Raw genomic sequence first — 12,693 nt, forward strand, 5'->3', positions numbered from 1 at the left:
TCAGCAATGGGAGTGGCTGAAATAGCCGAATCCACTAATTTGACGAGGCGTCCACATAATTTTGGTGATTTACTGTAGTTTCAAGCATAGTGTTGGCTGCATCATGTTATGAGTATGCTTGTAATCGTTAAGGACTGAGGAGTTTTTCTGGATTTTTTTTTTTAACAGAATGTAGGTAAGCACAGGCATAAACCTGGATCAGTCTGCTTTCCACCAGACACTGGGAGAATAATTCACCTTACAGCAGGACAATCGCCTAAAACACAAGACCAAATCTTGACTGGAGTTGGTTACCAAGAAGACAGTGAATGTTCCTGAGTGTCCGAGATACAGTTTTGACTTAAATCTGCAATGAAAATCTATGGCAAGACCTGAAAACGGTTGTCTAGCAATGACCAACAACCACTTTGACAGAGCTTGAAGAATTTTGAAAAGAATAAAAAGGCAAATGTGGCACAATCCAGGTGTGTAAAGATCTTAGAGACTTACCCAGAAAGACTCACAGCTGTAATCACTGACAAAGGGGATTTTAACATGTATTGACTCAGGGGGTTGAATACTTGTCTAACCAAGATACAGTATATCAGTGCTTTATTTTTCACCTTTTATTTGACAAATGTTAGAATTGTACTTCGACTTTGACAGAGTATTGTGTGTAAATCGTTGACGAAAAAATGTCAATGAAATCCATTTTAATCCCACTTTGTAACACAACAAAATGTGGAAAAAGAGTGTGAATACTTTCTGAAGGCACTGCAGTCATTAACACTGGTCACTTTAATAAGGTTTACCCACTGGCTTACACACTGATTTTTATACTGTATTCTAGTGAAGGCTCATCCTATATAACTAATGCTGTACACACATTTTCTATTCATATACTGTCCATACAGTATATACACGCCGGCATTTATTCTGGACTCTGATATTGCTCATTCTGATATTTCTTCATTTTGATTTGGGTAATTTGTGTGTATTGTATTGTTTGGTATTTACTTCACTGTTGGAGCTAGAAACATAAGCGTTACGCTGCACTGGGGATAACATCTGCAAACATGTTTAAGTGGCAAATCATATTTGATTTGGCTCCATCTATTAGCCAACGGTAACCTACAGTAAGACCAGTAAGTGTAAGTGGGTGCTAATAGTCATGTGTCTAAGTAGTGTCAGCCTGTTGACAGTGATGGACTCCATGAGGTTATGCAATGTTATCTCCAAAAGCCTAAGTACATGTAGGCCTTCAGTATAAGTCAGCCTATTAGCCAGCAGAAGCTTATGTCTTATGTGTTGAAGTTTTAGTAGTAACCAGGGCTGGACTAACGTATTTGGGGCCCTGGGGCATCTACCGCCAGAGGGCCCCCCCAACTCCCAAAACTTCCTACATTTCAACACATTTTGCCATTGGGCAGAGTGAGAAATTTGCGGTTATATAATGCTATTCTACACATTTTTCCATGAAGCTGAGAGAAAATGGTGCTGTTTTACAGCCAATTTCCTGCAAATCTACACATTTTGTCAGGAGGCGGAGAGAAAATGTTGCCGTTTTAAGCTAATTTCCTACAATTCTACACATTTTGGCATTATGCTTATGACGTGTTCATATGCTATCTGGGTGGCCCCCAACCATCAACTAAAAACCCTGCTTGGCCTTTCGGTAATCCAGCGCTGGTAGTAACCAGCCAGCGTGTTGACAGTCAGTGATGGAATCCATGATGTTCGCTGAATTCTCTATAAGCCTAAGTAGGCCTACAGTACATTTGTATGTACAGTATATGTCTCAACCTACTTGCCAGCAGTACACAGTATATTCCATGGTAAAGTAGTAGCCAGCCTGAACACAGTCAGTGATGGACTATATTTGTATGCACAGTACAAGTCAACTTAATAGCCAGCGGTAGCTTATGTGTTGAAGTAGTAACCAGCGTGTTGACAGTCAGTGATGGATACCATGGTGGGTCTATAACCAGATTAGCTGTTTAGATTAGTCTCAGCCTTCTACTCCATCTGGCTGTTACACACACACACGTCATGAAAAGACACATCCACAGGCCCCAACCACCCGCTGTTACGGGACATAACAGGCGCTTACAACAGGCGTTTTGCTCTCGCCCCATATCTGCATCATGCAACTAAACAAGCACACACACACACCATCAGCAGCAGCAGACACATGTATCCAGCCACACATGCACCCAGGCATACAAAGATGTACATGAAAGGGACACACACACACGTAAACGCACCACCAACTCGCACACACACACATGCCTACAGACACACAGGCCTACAGACACACAGGCCTACAGACACACAGGCCTACAAACACACATGGACAGACACATAGACAGAAACACACACACGCACACAGGCCTACAGACACACACACACACACACACACACAGGCCTACAGACACACACACACACATAGACTGATCTCTGATTAAGACTGGTCCTGAGTTTTCAATCATGGTTGAATAAATTAGAGACATTATAAATACAGGTCTACTTTAAATCAAGGTCAGCGTCCCAAACTCCACTCTATTCCCTATTTAGGACACCTGCTCTTTCCATGACATACAGTGCATTCAGAACCCTTCCCTTTTTCCACATTTTGTTACGTTACAGCCTTGCTTGTAGTGTCATACCCAAGAGGCTGTAATCGCTGCCAAAGCTGCTTCAACAAAATAAGTAAAAGGTCAGAAAACGTTTTTTCCTTGTAATGAACGTGCAAACATTTCTAAAACCTTTCCTTTGTCATTATGAGGTACTGTGTGTAGATTGATGAGGGGAAAACAACATGTTATACATTTTATAATAAGGCCGGTAACGTAACAAAATGTAGAGAAATTCAATGGGTCTGCATACTTTACGAACGCACGGTAGACTGACCAGGTCAAAGCTATAATCCCTTATTGACATCACTTGTTAAATCCACTTCAATCAGTGTAGATGAAGGGGAGGAGACAAGTTAGAGAAGGATTTTTAAACCTTGAGACATGGATTGTGTCTGTGTGCCGTTACAGAGGGTCAATGGGCAAGACAAGAGATTTAAGTGCTTTTGAACGGGGTACTGTATGGTAGTAGGTGCCAGGCACACCGGTTTGTTTCAACAACTGCAACACGGCTGGGTTTTTCACACTCAACAGTTTCCTGTGTGTATCAAGAATGATCCACCAGCCAAAGGACATCCAGCCAACTTGACACAACTGTGCGAAGGACTGGAGTCAACATGGGCCAGCATCCCTGTGGAACGCTTTCGACACCTTGTAGAGTCAACATGGGCCAGCATCCCCGTGGAACGCTTTCGACACCTTGTAGAGTCAACATGGGCCAGCATCCCCGTGGAACGCTTTCGACACCTTGTAGAGTCAACATGGGCCAGCATCCCCGTGGAACGCTTTCGACACCTTGTAGAGTCAACATGGGCCAGCATCCCCGTGGAACGCTTTCGACACCTTGTAGAGTCAACATGGGCCAGCATCCCTGTGGAACGCTTTCGACACCTTGTAGAGTCAACATGGGCCAGCATCCCTGTGGAACGCTTTCGACACCTTGTAGAGTCAACATGGGCCAGCATCCCTGTGGAACGCTTTCGACACCTTGTAGAGTACGTCTCGACGAATTGAGGCTGTTTTGAGGGCAAAAGGGGGTGCAACTCAATATTAGGAAAGTGTTCCTAATGTTTGGTATACTTTTGACAATGGCCTTGGTAAAAAAAATAAGTTGTGCACTATATTGGGAATAGGGTGCCATTTGGGACACAAGCATGATCAGTGTGTTAGGGTCCAACTGGCTGGAATAGGTGACGCACGACTCTGGACCACAGCTGTCAGTCTGTCTCTATGGACGGAAATAGAGCACTGGGGCACAAAGGCAGGCGCGTGTGTGTGTGTGATGGACACACACACTCTCTCTCCCTGTAATGGAAGCAGCCTAACTGGGTTAGAGCAGGCATGTTCAAGTGGAGCGAGGAGGAGGCCAGTCAGTCATTATGTCAGTGGGGCAGCCTGACACGGATCCACATACAGGTAATAAGGTAAAGTTACACAGTGGGAAGGATAAAGGAGGTTACATACACAGATTACACACACCAGTGGTGTAGCGGAGGGTAAATGCATGAATATGCCTCTTACGCACCTTTTGTATTGAGCATCACTGTTTACCCTCCAACCGTGGAAAAATGCTATGAAAACAGAAGGACGGTTACTTTATTCACCACGAAAACCGCAAACGGCCAGAAGCGTTTACCCACCTATTTTTATTTTTACTGATATACACACACACACTCACGACCACACACACACTCACGACCACACACACACTCACGACCACACACACACACACACACACACACACTAAAAGTCAGTCAGTGGGGCAGCCTGATACTGATCTGTAAAATGACACACTGGTAGCTTTAAAATAGGCTACATAAACACACACAGACTCCCACACAATCAGACGGAACAGAACTACTCCTACAAAGGCCCAGGTAGTCAGTCAGTCAGTGGCTCAGTGTCAGTAGGGCAGTACTACTCAGACTGTTCATAAGCCCACACACCGAGTTTAAATAGAAAGATGAAGGTAGAAGGGGAGTGGGGATAGGGGAAAGGTTAGAGGGAGACAGAGAGCAGGCTGGGTTAGAGGGGGGTAGAGAGAGGGATAGGGGAAAGGTTGGAGGGAGACAGAGAGCGGGCTGGGTTAGAGGGGGGTAGAGAGAGGGATAGGGGAAAGGTTGGAGGGAGACAGAGAGCGGGCTGGGTTAGAGGGGGGTAGAGAGGGGGATAGGGGAAAGGTTGGAGGGAGACAGAGAGCGGGCTGGGTTAGAGGGGGGTAGAGAGAGGGATAGGGGAAAGGTTGGAGGGAGACAGAGAGCGGGCTGGGTTAGAGGGGGGTAGAGAGAGGGATAGGGGAAAGGTTAGAGAGGGATAGAGAGAGGGATAGGGGAAAGGTTAGAGGGGGACAGAGAGCGGGCTGGGTTAGAGAGGGGTAGAGAGAGGGATAGGGGAAAGGTTGGAGGGAGACAGAGAGCGGGCTGGGTTAGAGGGGATAGAGAGAGGGATAGGGGAAAGGTTGGAGGGAGACAGAGAGCGGGCTGGGTTAGAGGGGGATAGAGAGAGGGATAGGGGAAAGGTTAGAGAGGGATAGGGGAAAGGTTAGAGAGGGATAGAGAGCGGGCTGGGTTAGAGGGGGGTAGAGAGAGGGATAGGGGAAAGGTTAGAGAGGGACAGAGAGCGGGCTGGGTTAGAGGGGGGTAGAGAGAGGGATAGGGGAAAGGTTAGAGGGGGACAGAGAGCGGGCTGGGTTAGAGGGGGATAGAGAGAGGGATAGGGGAAAGGTTAGAGAGGGATAGAGAGCGGGCTGGGTTAGAGGGGGGTAGAGAGAGGGATGGGGGAAAGGTTAGAGGGGGACAGAGAGCGGGCTGGGTTAGAGGGGGATAGAGAGAGGGATAGGGGAAAGGTTAGAGAGGGATAGGGGAAAGGTTAGAGAGGGATAGAGAGCGGGCTGGGTTAGAGGGGGGTAGAGAGAGGGATAGGGGAAAGGTTAGAGAGGGACAGAGAGCGGGCTGGGTTAGAGGGGGGTAGAGAGAGGGATAGGGGAAAGGTTAGAGGGGGACAGAGAGCGGGCTGGGTTAGAGGGGGATAGAGAGAGGGATAGGGGAAAGGTTAGAGAGGGATAGAGAGCGGGCTGGGTTAGAGGGGGGTAGAGAGAGGGATGGGGGAAAGGTTAGAGGGGGACAGAGAGCGGGCTGGGTTAGAGGGGGATAGAGAGAGGGATAGGGGAAAGGTTAGAGAGGGATAGGGGAAAGGTTAGAGAGGGAAGGGGAAAGGTTAGAGAGGGATAGGGGAAAGGTTGGAGAGGGATAGGGGAAAGGTTAGAGAGGGACAGAGAGCGGGCTGGGTTAGAGGGGGGTAGAGAGAGGTATAGGGGAAAGGTTAGAGAGGGATAGGGGAAAGGTTGGAGAGGGATAGAGAGAGGGAAAGGTTTGAGGGGGATAGAGAGAGGGATAGGGGAAAGGTTAGAGAGGGATAGGGGAAAGGTTAGAGAGGGATAGGGGAAAGGTTGGAGAGGGATAGAGAGAGGGATATGGGAAAGGTTGGAGAGGGATAGAGAGAGGGATAGGGGAAAGGTTTGAGAGGGATAGAGAGAGGGATAGGGGAAAGGTTGGAGAGGGATAGAGAGAGGGATAGGGGAAAGGTTAGAGGGGGGAGAAGACACATGAGGTCAAAGTCTGTTTTAGGTGGGCGCCAATGTGCCGAGGGTGAGTGTGAGGCAAGTGTTTACAGTAAAGAGGCAAGTACTTTGCATCAGGGTTGCGTAAACCCTCCCACTCACTCTCACAAACTGCACACATACTGCCTCCCTCCATTCAACACTCCAAAAAGTGAATTCAATTCGATTTTTCTTTTTACAACTTCAAAATCAAACAGCATTCTTCACACTCATCTGCAACCCCAACCCTAACCCTGACCTAAACCAATGTTTTACATTCATACAAAACCCCAACCCTAAACCTGACCCAAACCCATGTTTTACATTCATACAAAACCCCAACCCTAAACCTGACCTAAACCAATGTTTTACATCCATACACAACCCCAACCCCAACCCTAAACCTGACCTAAACCAATGTTTTACATCCATACACAACCCAACCCTAAACCTGACCTAAACCAATGTTTTACATCCATACACAACCCAACCCTAAACCTGACATAAACCCATGTTTTACATCCATGCACAACCCAACCCCAACCCTAAACCTGACCTAAACCAATGTTTTACATTCATACACAACCCAACCCTAAACCTGACCTAAACCCATGTTTTACATCCATACGCAACCCAACCCTAAACCTGACCTAAACCCATGTTTTACATCCATACACAACCCAACCCTAAACCTGACCTAAACCCATGTTTTACATCCATGCACAACCCAACCCCAACCCTAAACCTGACTTAAACCAATGTTTTACATTCATACACAACCCAACCCTAACCCAAAACCTGACCTAAACCCATGTTTTACATCCATACACAACCCAACCCTAAACCTGACCTAAACCCATGTTTTACATCCATACACAACCCCAACCCTAAATCTGACCTAAACCAATGTTTTACATCCATACACAACCCAACCCTAAACCTGACCTAAACCAATGTTTTACATCCATACACAACCCAACCCTAAACCTGACCTAAACCAATGTTTTACATCCATACACAACCCCAACCCAACCCTAAACCTGACCTAAACCAATGTTTTACATCCATACACAACCCAACCCCAACCCTAAACCTGACCTAAACCAATGTTTTACATCCATACACAACCCCAACCCTAAACCTGACCTAAACCAACGTTTTACATCCATACACAACCCAACCCTAAACCTGACCTAAACCCATGTTTTACATCCATACACAACCCAACCCCAACCCTAAACCTGACCTAAACCAATGTTTTACATCCATACACAACCCAACCCTAAACCTGACCTAAACCCATGTTTTACATCCATACACAACCCTAACCCAACCCTAAACCTGACCTAAACCCATGTTTTACATTCATACAAAACCCAACCCTAAACCTGACCTAAACCAATGTTTTACATCCATACACAACCCAACCCTAACCCTGACCTAAACCAATGTTTTACATTCATACAAAACCCAACCCTAAACCTGACCTAAACCCATGTTTTACATCCATACACAACCCAACCCTAAACCTGACCTAAACCAATGTTTTACATCCATACACAACCCAACCCTAAACCTGACCTAAACCCATGTTTTACATCCATACACAACCCCAACCCTAAACCTGACCTAAACCCATGTTTTACATTCATACAAAACCCAACCCTAAACCTGACCTAAACCCATGTTTTACATCCATACACAACCCAACCCTAAACCTGACCTAAACCAATGTTTTACATCCATACACAACCCAACCCTAAACCTGACCTAAACCCATGTTTTACATCCATACACAACCCAACCCTAAACCTGACCTAAACCCATGTTTTACATCCATACACAACCCAACCCAACCCTAACCCTGACCTAAACCAATGTTTTACATCCATACACAACCCAACCCAACCCTAACCCTGACCTAAACCCATGTTTTACATCCATACACAACCCAACCCAACCCTAACCCTGACCTAAACCAATGTTTTACATCCATACACAACCCAACCCAACCCTAAACCTGACCTAAACCAATGTTTTACATCCATACACAACCCTAACCCTAAACCTAGCTAACCTAAACCCATGTTTTACATCCATACACAACCCAACCCCAACCCTAAACCTGACCTAAACCAATGTTTTACATCCATACACAACTCTAACCCTAAACCTGACCTAAACCCATGTTTTACATCCACACACACACGATGAGCATTCAGAGGTTAAAATGGAGGCCTGGTTCATGGTAATGAGGACCTGTGAAGACCACAACATCGACCACCACCAAGAAGGACCACCACCACCCCCCCTCACACAAGGAATGTGCTAGACAGGGTCATGACCTTTGGAATGCTGCGGTCGCCAGACAGCGGTCACAGGGGGAAAGGGAGGCCCTTATTTCCTTATTTGGGGTGGATACTTAGAAGAGGCGTGTGATGTCTCGGCCCTGACGGACGGTCATTTGGTTTGTTTCTATCTATAAGGGGCTCACATGAGCATCTGTCACTTTGACCTCTGACCTCTGTTTGGTATCCATGATGAGAAGGTCAGAGTGGAGGAGGGGGAGGGAGAGTGGCTGAGACGGGTGTCGTTCTTTCTCCTTCCTCCATGGCCTTCAGCTTATCGTTGAGGATGTGTTATGATGTTATTTCAATTATGGAACATTGACGTCAACTGACTGACTAGGCTTTCGGCTTCTTTGTGAATACGGTATGAAAGTTAGTAGCCTTGTCATTTTTGAACTTTTCTATGCTTTTTGAATTGTATTCAATGTGCAAAAACGTTTTGAAATAGACTTCGGTGGCAAAACTTCATAAAAGGCATCTGGTTCATCCAGACACAAATATGTTTTTTATTAAATTACAGATTTGTCCTGAATTTGATATAATCATCAAAGCCATTCAAAAGATTAGGGGACAGCAACCGGAAGGATGATGTGGTAGGAAAATATCACTTTCATATCGTGTATTGGTCATTTTAATGCTAAGGCTGTGCTTGCCGTAGGCCATTTTAGAAAACATTAGTTAAATCCAGACTCGCCCTGTTTCAGTCTGTCCTCTGTCCTACAATTAAAAAGAACAGCCAGTGCTGTACAAAGTGGTTAGATCACAGTGCACTTCACATTCCCTCATGGGGTTGTGGTGTGCCTGTCTGTTGATGTTTGTTTAGGCAGCACAATAAGGCTGTGAATGGTGCACATCTCAAGATTTATAGTTTCATGTGTACAAAACATTAAAAACACCTGCTCTTTCCATGACAGACTGTCCAGGTAAAAGCTAAGATCCCATATTGATGTCACTTGTTAGATCCACTTCAAATCAGTGTAGGTGAAGGGGAGGATACAGGTTAAAGAAGGATTTTTAAGCCTTGAGACAGTTGAGAAATTGATTGTGTGTGTGTGTGCCATTCAGAAAGAGCAAGACAAAAGATGGACGTGCCTTTGAACGGGGTATGGTAGCAGGTGCCAGGCGCACTGGTTTGTGTCAAGAACTGCAACGCTGATGGATTTCACGCTCAACAGTTTCCTGTGTGTATTAAGAATGGTCCACCACCCAAAGGACATCCAGCAAACATGACAATGCGTTCAACACCTTGTAGAGTCCATGCCCCAATGAACCGCGGCTGTTCTGAGAGCAGGTTCTTAATGTTTTGTGAATTCAGTGTATGTACATTCCAGTGGTGTTGAAATGGATTTGGAACAGTCTTACATTCTCTTCATTGTTCTTTGTCTCCAATAGACTTCATAAAGCGCTTCTGCCCACTAGTGGTTGAAATACAGACTGGAGTCAGCAGATCGTCAGAACAGTCTCCTGTCACCCCTCCCTACTCAACAACCGGACCCAGAACGGGGGAAATACTGGACGCGATTCAAAACTAAAAATACAAAAATGTGGGCGAACTCAGTCGGGCTTCGACCCCATGTATTATATGAACATACATAAGACATGGACAACTGTGTGGAATTGCCAACAAAAGGTGTGTAAACATTTTTGGATAGCATGGTTTGCAAGGGGTGGGTGTTTTACTACACCGATACTTTTCAATATCCATTTGGATCTTTGTCAAATACTTCACCCCGGCCGGCTCTATCGGTTTCATAGTTCCACTCAGACTGTAGTGCCACCATGTGGCGAGAAAGAGCATAGCCCATATTAAATGTCATACATTATTTATTCAATGCTCAAAGTCAGCCACCACATTTCAATGGAGGACAGGTTCAAAATTACATCTCTATAAAACAGAATAAACCTCAAAGATACTACTGCAGTGACAGTAAGGTATTTTAATTGATAAAGCAATAAATAATGCAATAGTCTGTCAAACTCAAACAAAAACATTAACAATCAAAGTAAACAGTGGAATTACCTTTCCACACCCAAGACATTTCTTCAAACAGCATGGTTCTCCAAATGGTTCTCAGACACAGCATAGCAACGACACCACACAGTCTCTACAAACTTCAGGTACAGAAATGCTCACCTGCATAGGTCTAAGGGACGCTTTTGTTTTAACCAGTCCCTCCCTATTTATAGTCCCAGAACGGGGGCAATACGGACCTCAATCATGAAAAATAAAGCTCAATTTTTTGCATGGACTAGGTGACTAGTGTGTAAGATATAATGCAAAGTCAACATGAGTTGAGTATATTAATCTTTATTAATTAATATCCCATAGTTTAAAACAAAGTGACATTGAAAGAAAAGTGCTTGAATTAAAACACCCAACTATGTCTTACTAAACTCGTGAGGACGTTTTGGGGACCAACAATGATTCCCATTCAAAATCCTATTTTCCCTAACCCTATTTTCCCTAACCCCAACCCTAAAATAGCCTTTTTATAAGTGAGGACCGGCCAAACGTCCTCACTTCTCTGAAGTTGTTGGTTTACTATTCTAGTAAGGACTTCTGGCCCTCACAAGTTCAGTAAAATGTACACAGACGACAAATGACTCTCCGAATAAAACACTGATAGGGGTTTCAGCTAAATCTTAAGCAGCACAAAAGGTCAATTCATGCTTGTTCTCTGTTGTCTCCCCATCTGACTTGTAAACAGTTCTACACCTCACAACACCCACATTCACCAACCACCCACTGCCCTCACACCGGCTAATGAATTCACCATAAATAACACCATCACATTCTGTGTCTTTCAACATCCACATTCAATAGTCATTCTCATCCCCACTGAAATCAAATGGGCCTTTTTTAACCACGGGGGGGTTAGGGGTTTGTTATCAGACATTGTTTGGGGGAAACCCTCTCCCTCCTCCGCTCTCTTTTTCTGCATTTCTTCGGAAAGCCTGTAGTCACGTATAGAAAAACACAGTGTACAAAACAGTAAGAACACCCTAGGAGGGTGTATATATTGAGTTGCACCACCTCCTTTCCCCTCAAAACAGCCTACATTTTTTGGGGCATGGACTCTACAAGGTGCCAATAGCATTCCACAGGGATGCTGGCCCATGTTGACTCCAATGCTTCCCACAGTTATGTCAAGTTGGTTGGTGGACAATTCATGATACACACAAGAAACTGTTGAGCGTGAAAAACCCAGCAGTGTTGCAGTTCTTGACACACACAAAACGGTGTGCCTGCAATCTACTACCATATCCTGTTGAAAGGCATTTAAATATTGTCTTGCCATTCACCCTGTGACACAGAAAATCCAAGGCTTAAAAATCCATGAACCTTCATCTCCATTGATTGAAGTGGATTTAAGAGGTGACATCAGGGATTATATCTTTCACCTGGTCAGTGTGAGTCATTAATGTTCTGTACACTGTTTATATCCTTCATTTGACATTCAAAACAAACGGTCTGATAAGAGACTTAAAGTGCCATCATCCCATTATAGTTAAGACATTAAACATACTGTACATTTACCAGGCACTGCCCCTCCCTCCATTGAACAATTCAAATTACAAACAAATATCACCTTATAATTTGTAAAAAAAAAAAAAATCCCTCGCTCAAAGCTGAAACACTGAAATGCAACATAGCATTGAGAATCATTTCTGAAACGATCTGGTCTATATTCCTATTGCTAATAACACTATCATATCTACCGTTGTTAATTATTTCTGTCTCGGTCTGTGTGTGTGTGTATATATATATATATACACACACACACACACACGTATATCTAAAGCCTATGGAACACATCCTGCTTCAACACTTTAAATGTACCTTTCCTTCCTCACTTTCTGAAATGTTAGAACCGCGTACCCAGGGGTGTGGACCACCCAGGGGTGTGGACCATGTGAATGGTCATCCCCTCAGCCCTTAAGGACTGCATCATTATGTGAGATCTACACACCCCACTCAATCATGTTGGACACTTCCATCGACCCAGGGTCAATGACCTACATGCCCTTTATGTCGGAAGATAACACACCTATTTAGAGTAGAAAGGGAGATTTCCTGCCTCCAGGTTCCTTTTCTCCACAAATAAGTAGAAGCATAGTCACTTGCGTTGATAAT

At 44.7% G+C, this 12,693-nt stretch overlaps 1 protein-coding gene across 1 annotated transcript in view; it reads left to right on the forward strand.

Moving 5' to 3' along the window:
• The window catches only part of LOC139424506 (myb/SANT-like DNA-binding domain-containing protein 4), a 1,073,247-nt gene that overhangs the window by 121,306 nt on the left and 939,248 nt on the right, over positions 1-12,693 (forward strand). The window lies entirely within an intron of this gene.

This window comes from Oncorhynchus clarkii, chromosome 13 (assembly GCF_045791955.1).
Source record: "Oncorhynchus clarkii lewisi isolate Uvic-CL-2024 chromosome 13, UVic_Ocla_1.0, whole genome shotgun sequence".
NCBI lineage: Eukaryota > Metazoa > Chordata > Actinopteri > Salmoniformes > Salmonidae > Oncorhynchus > Oncorhynchus clarkii.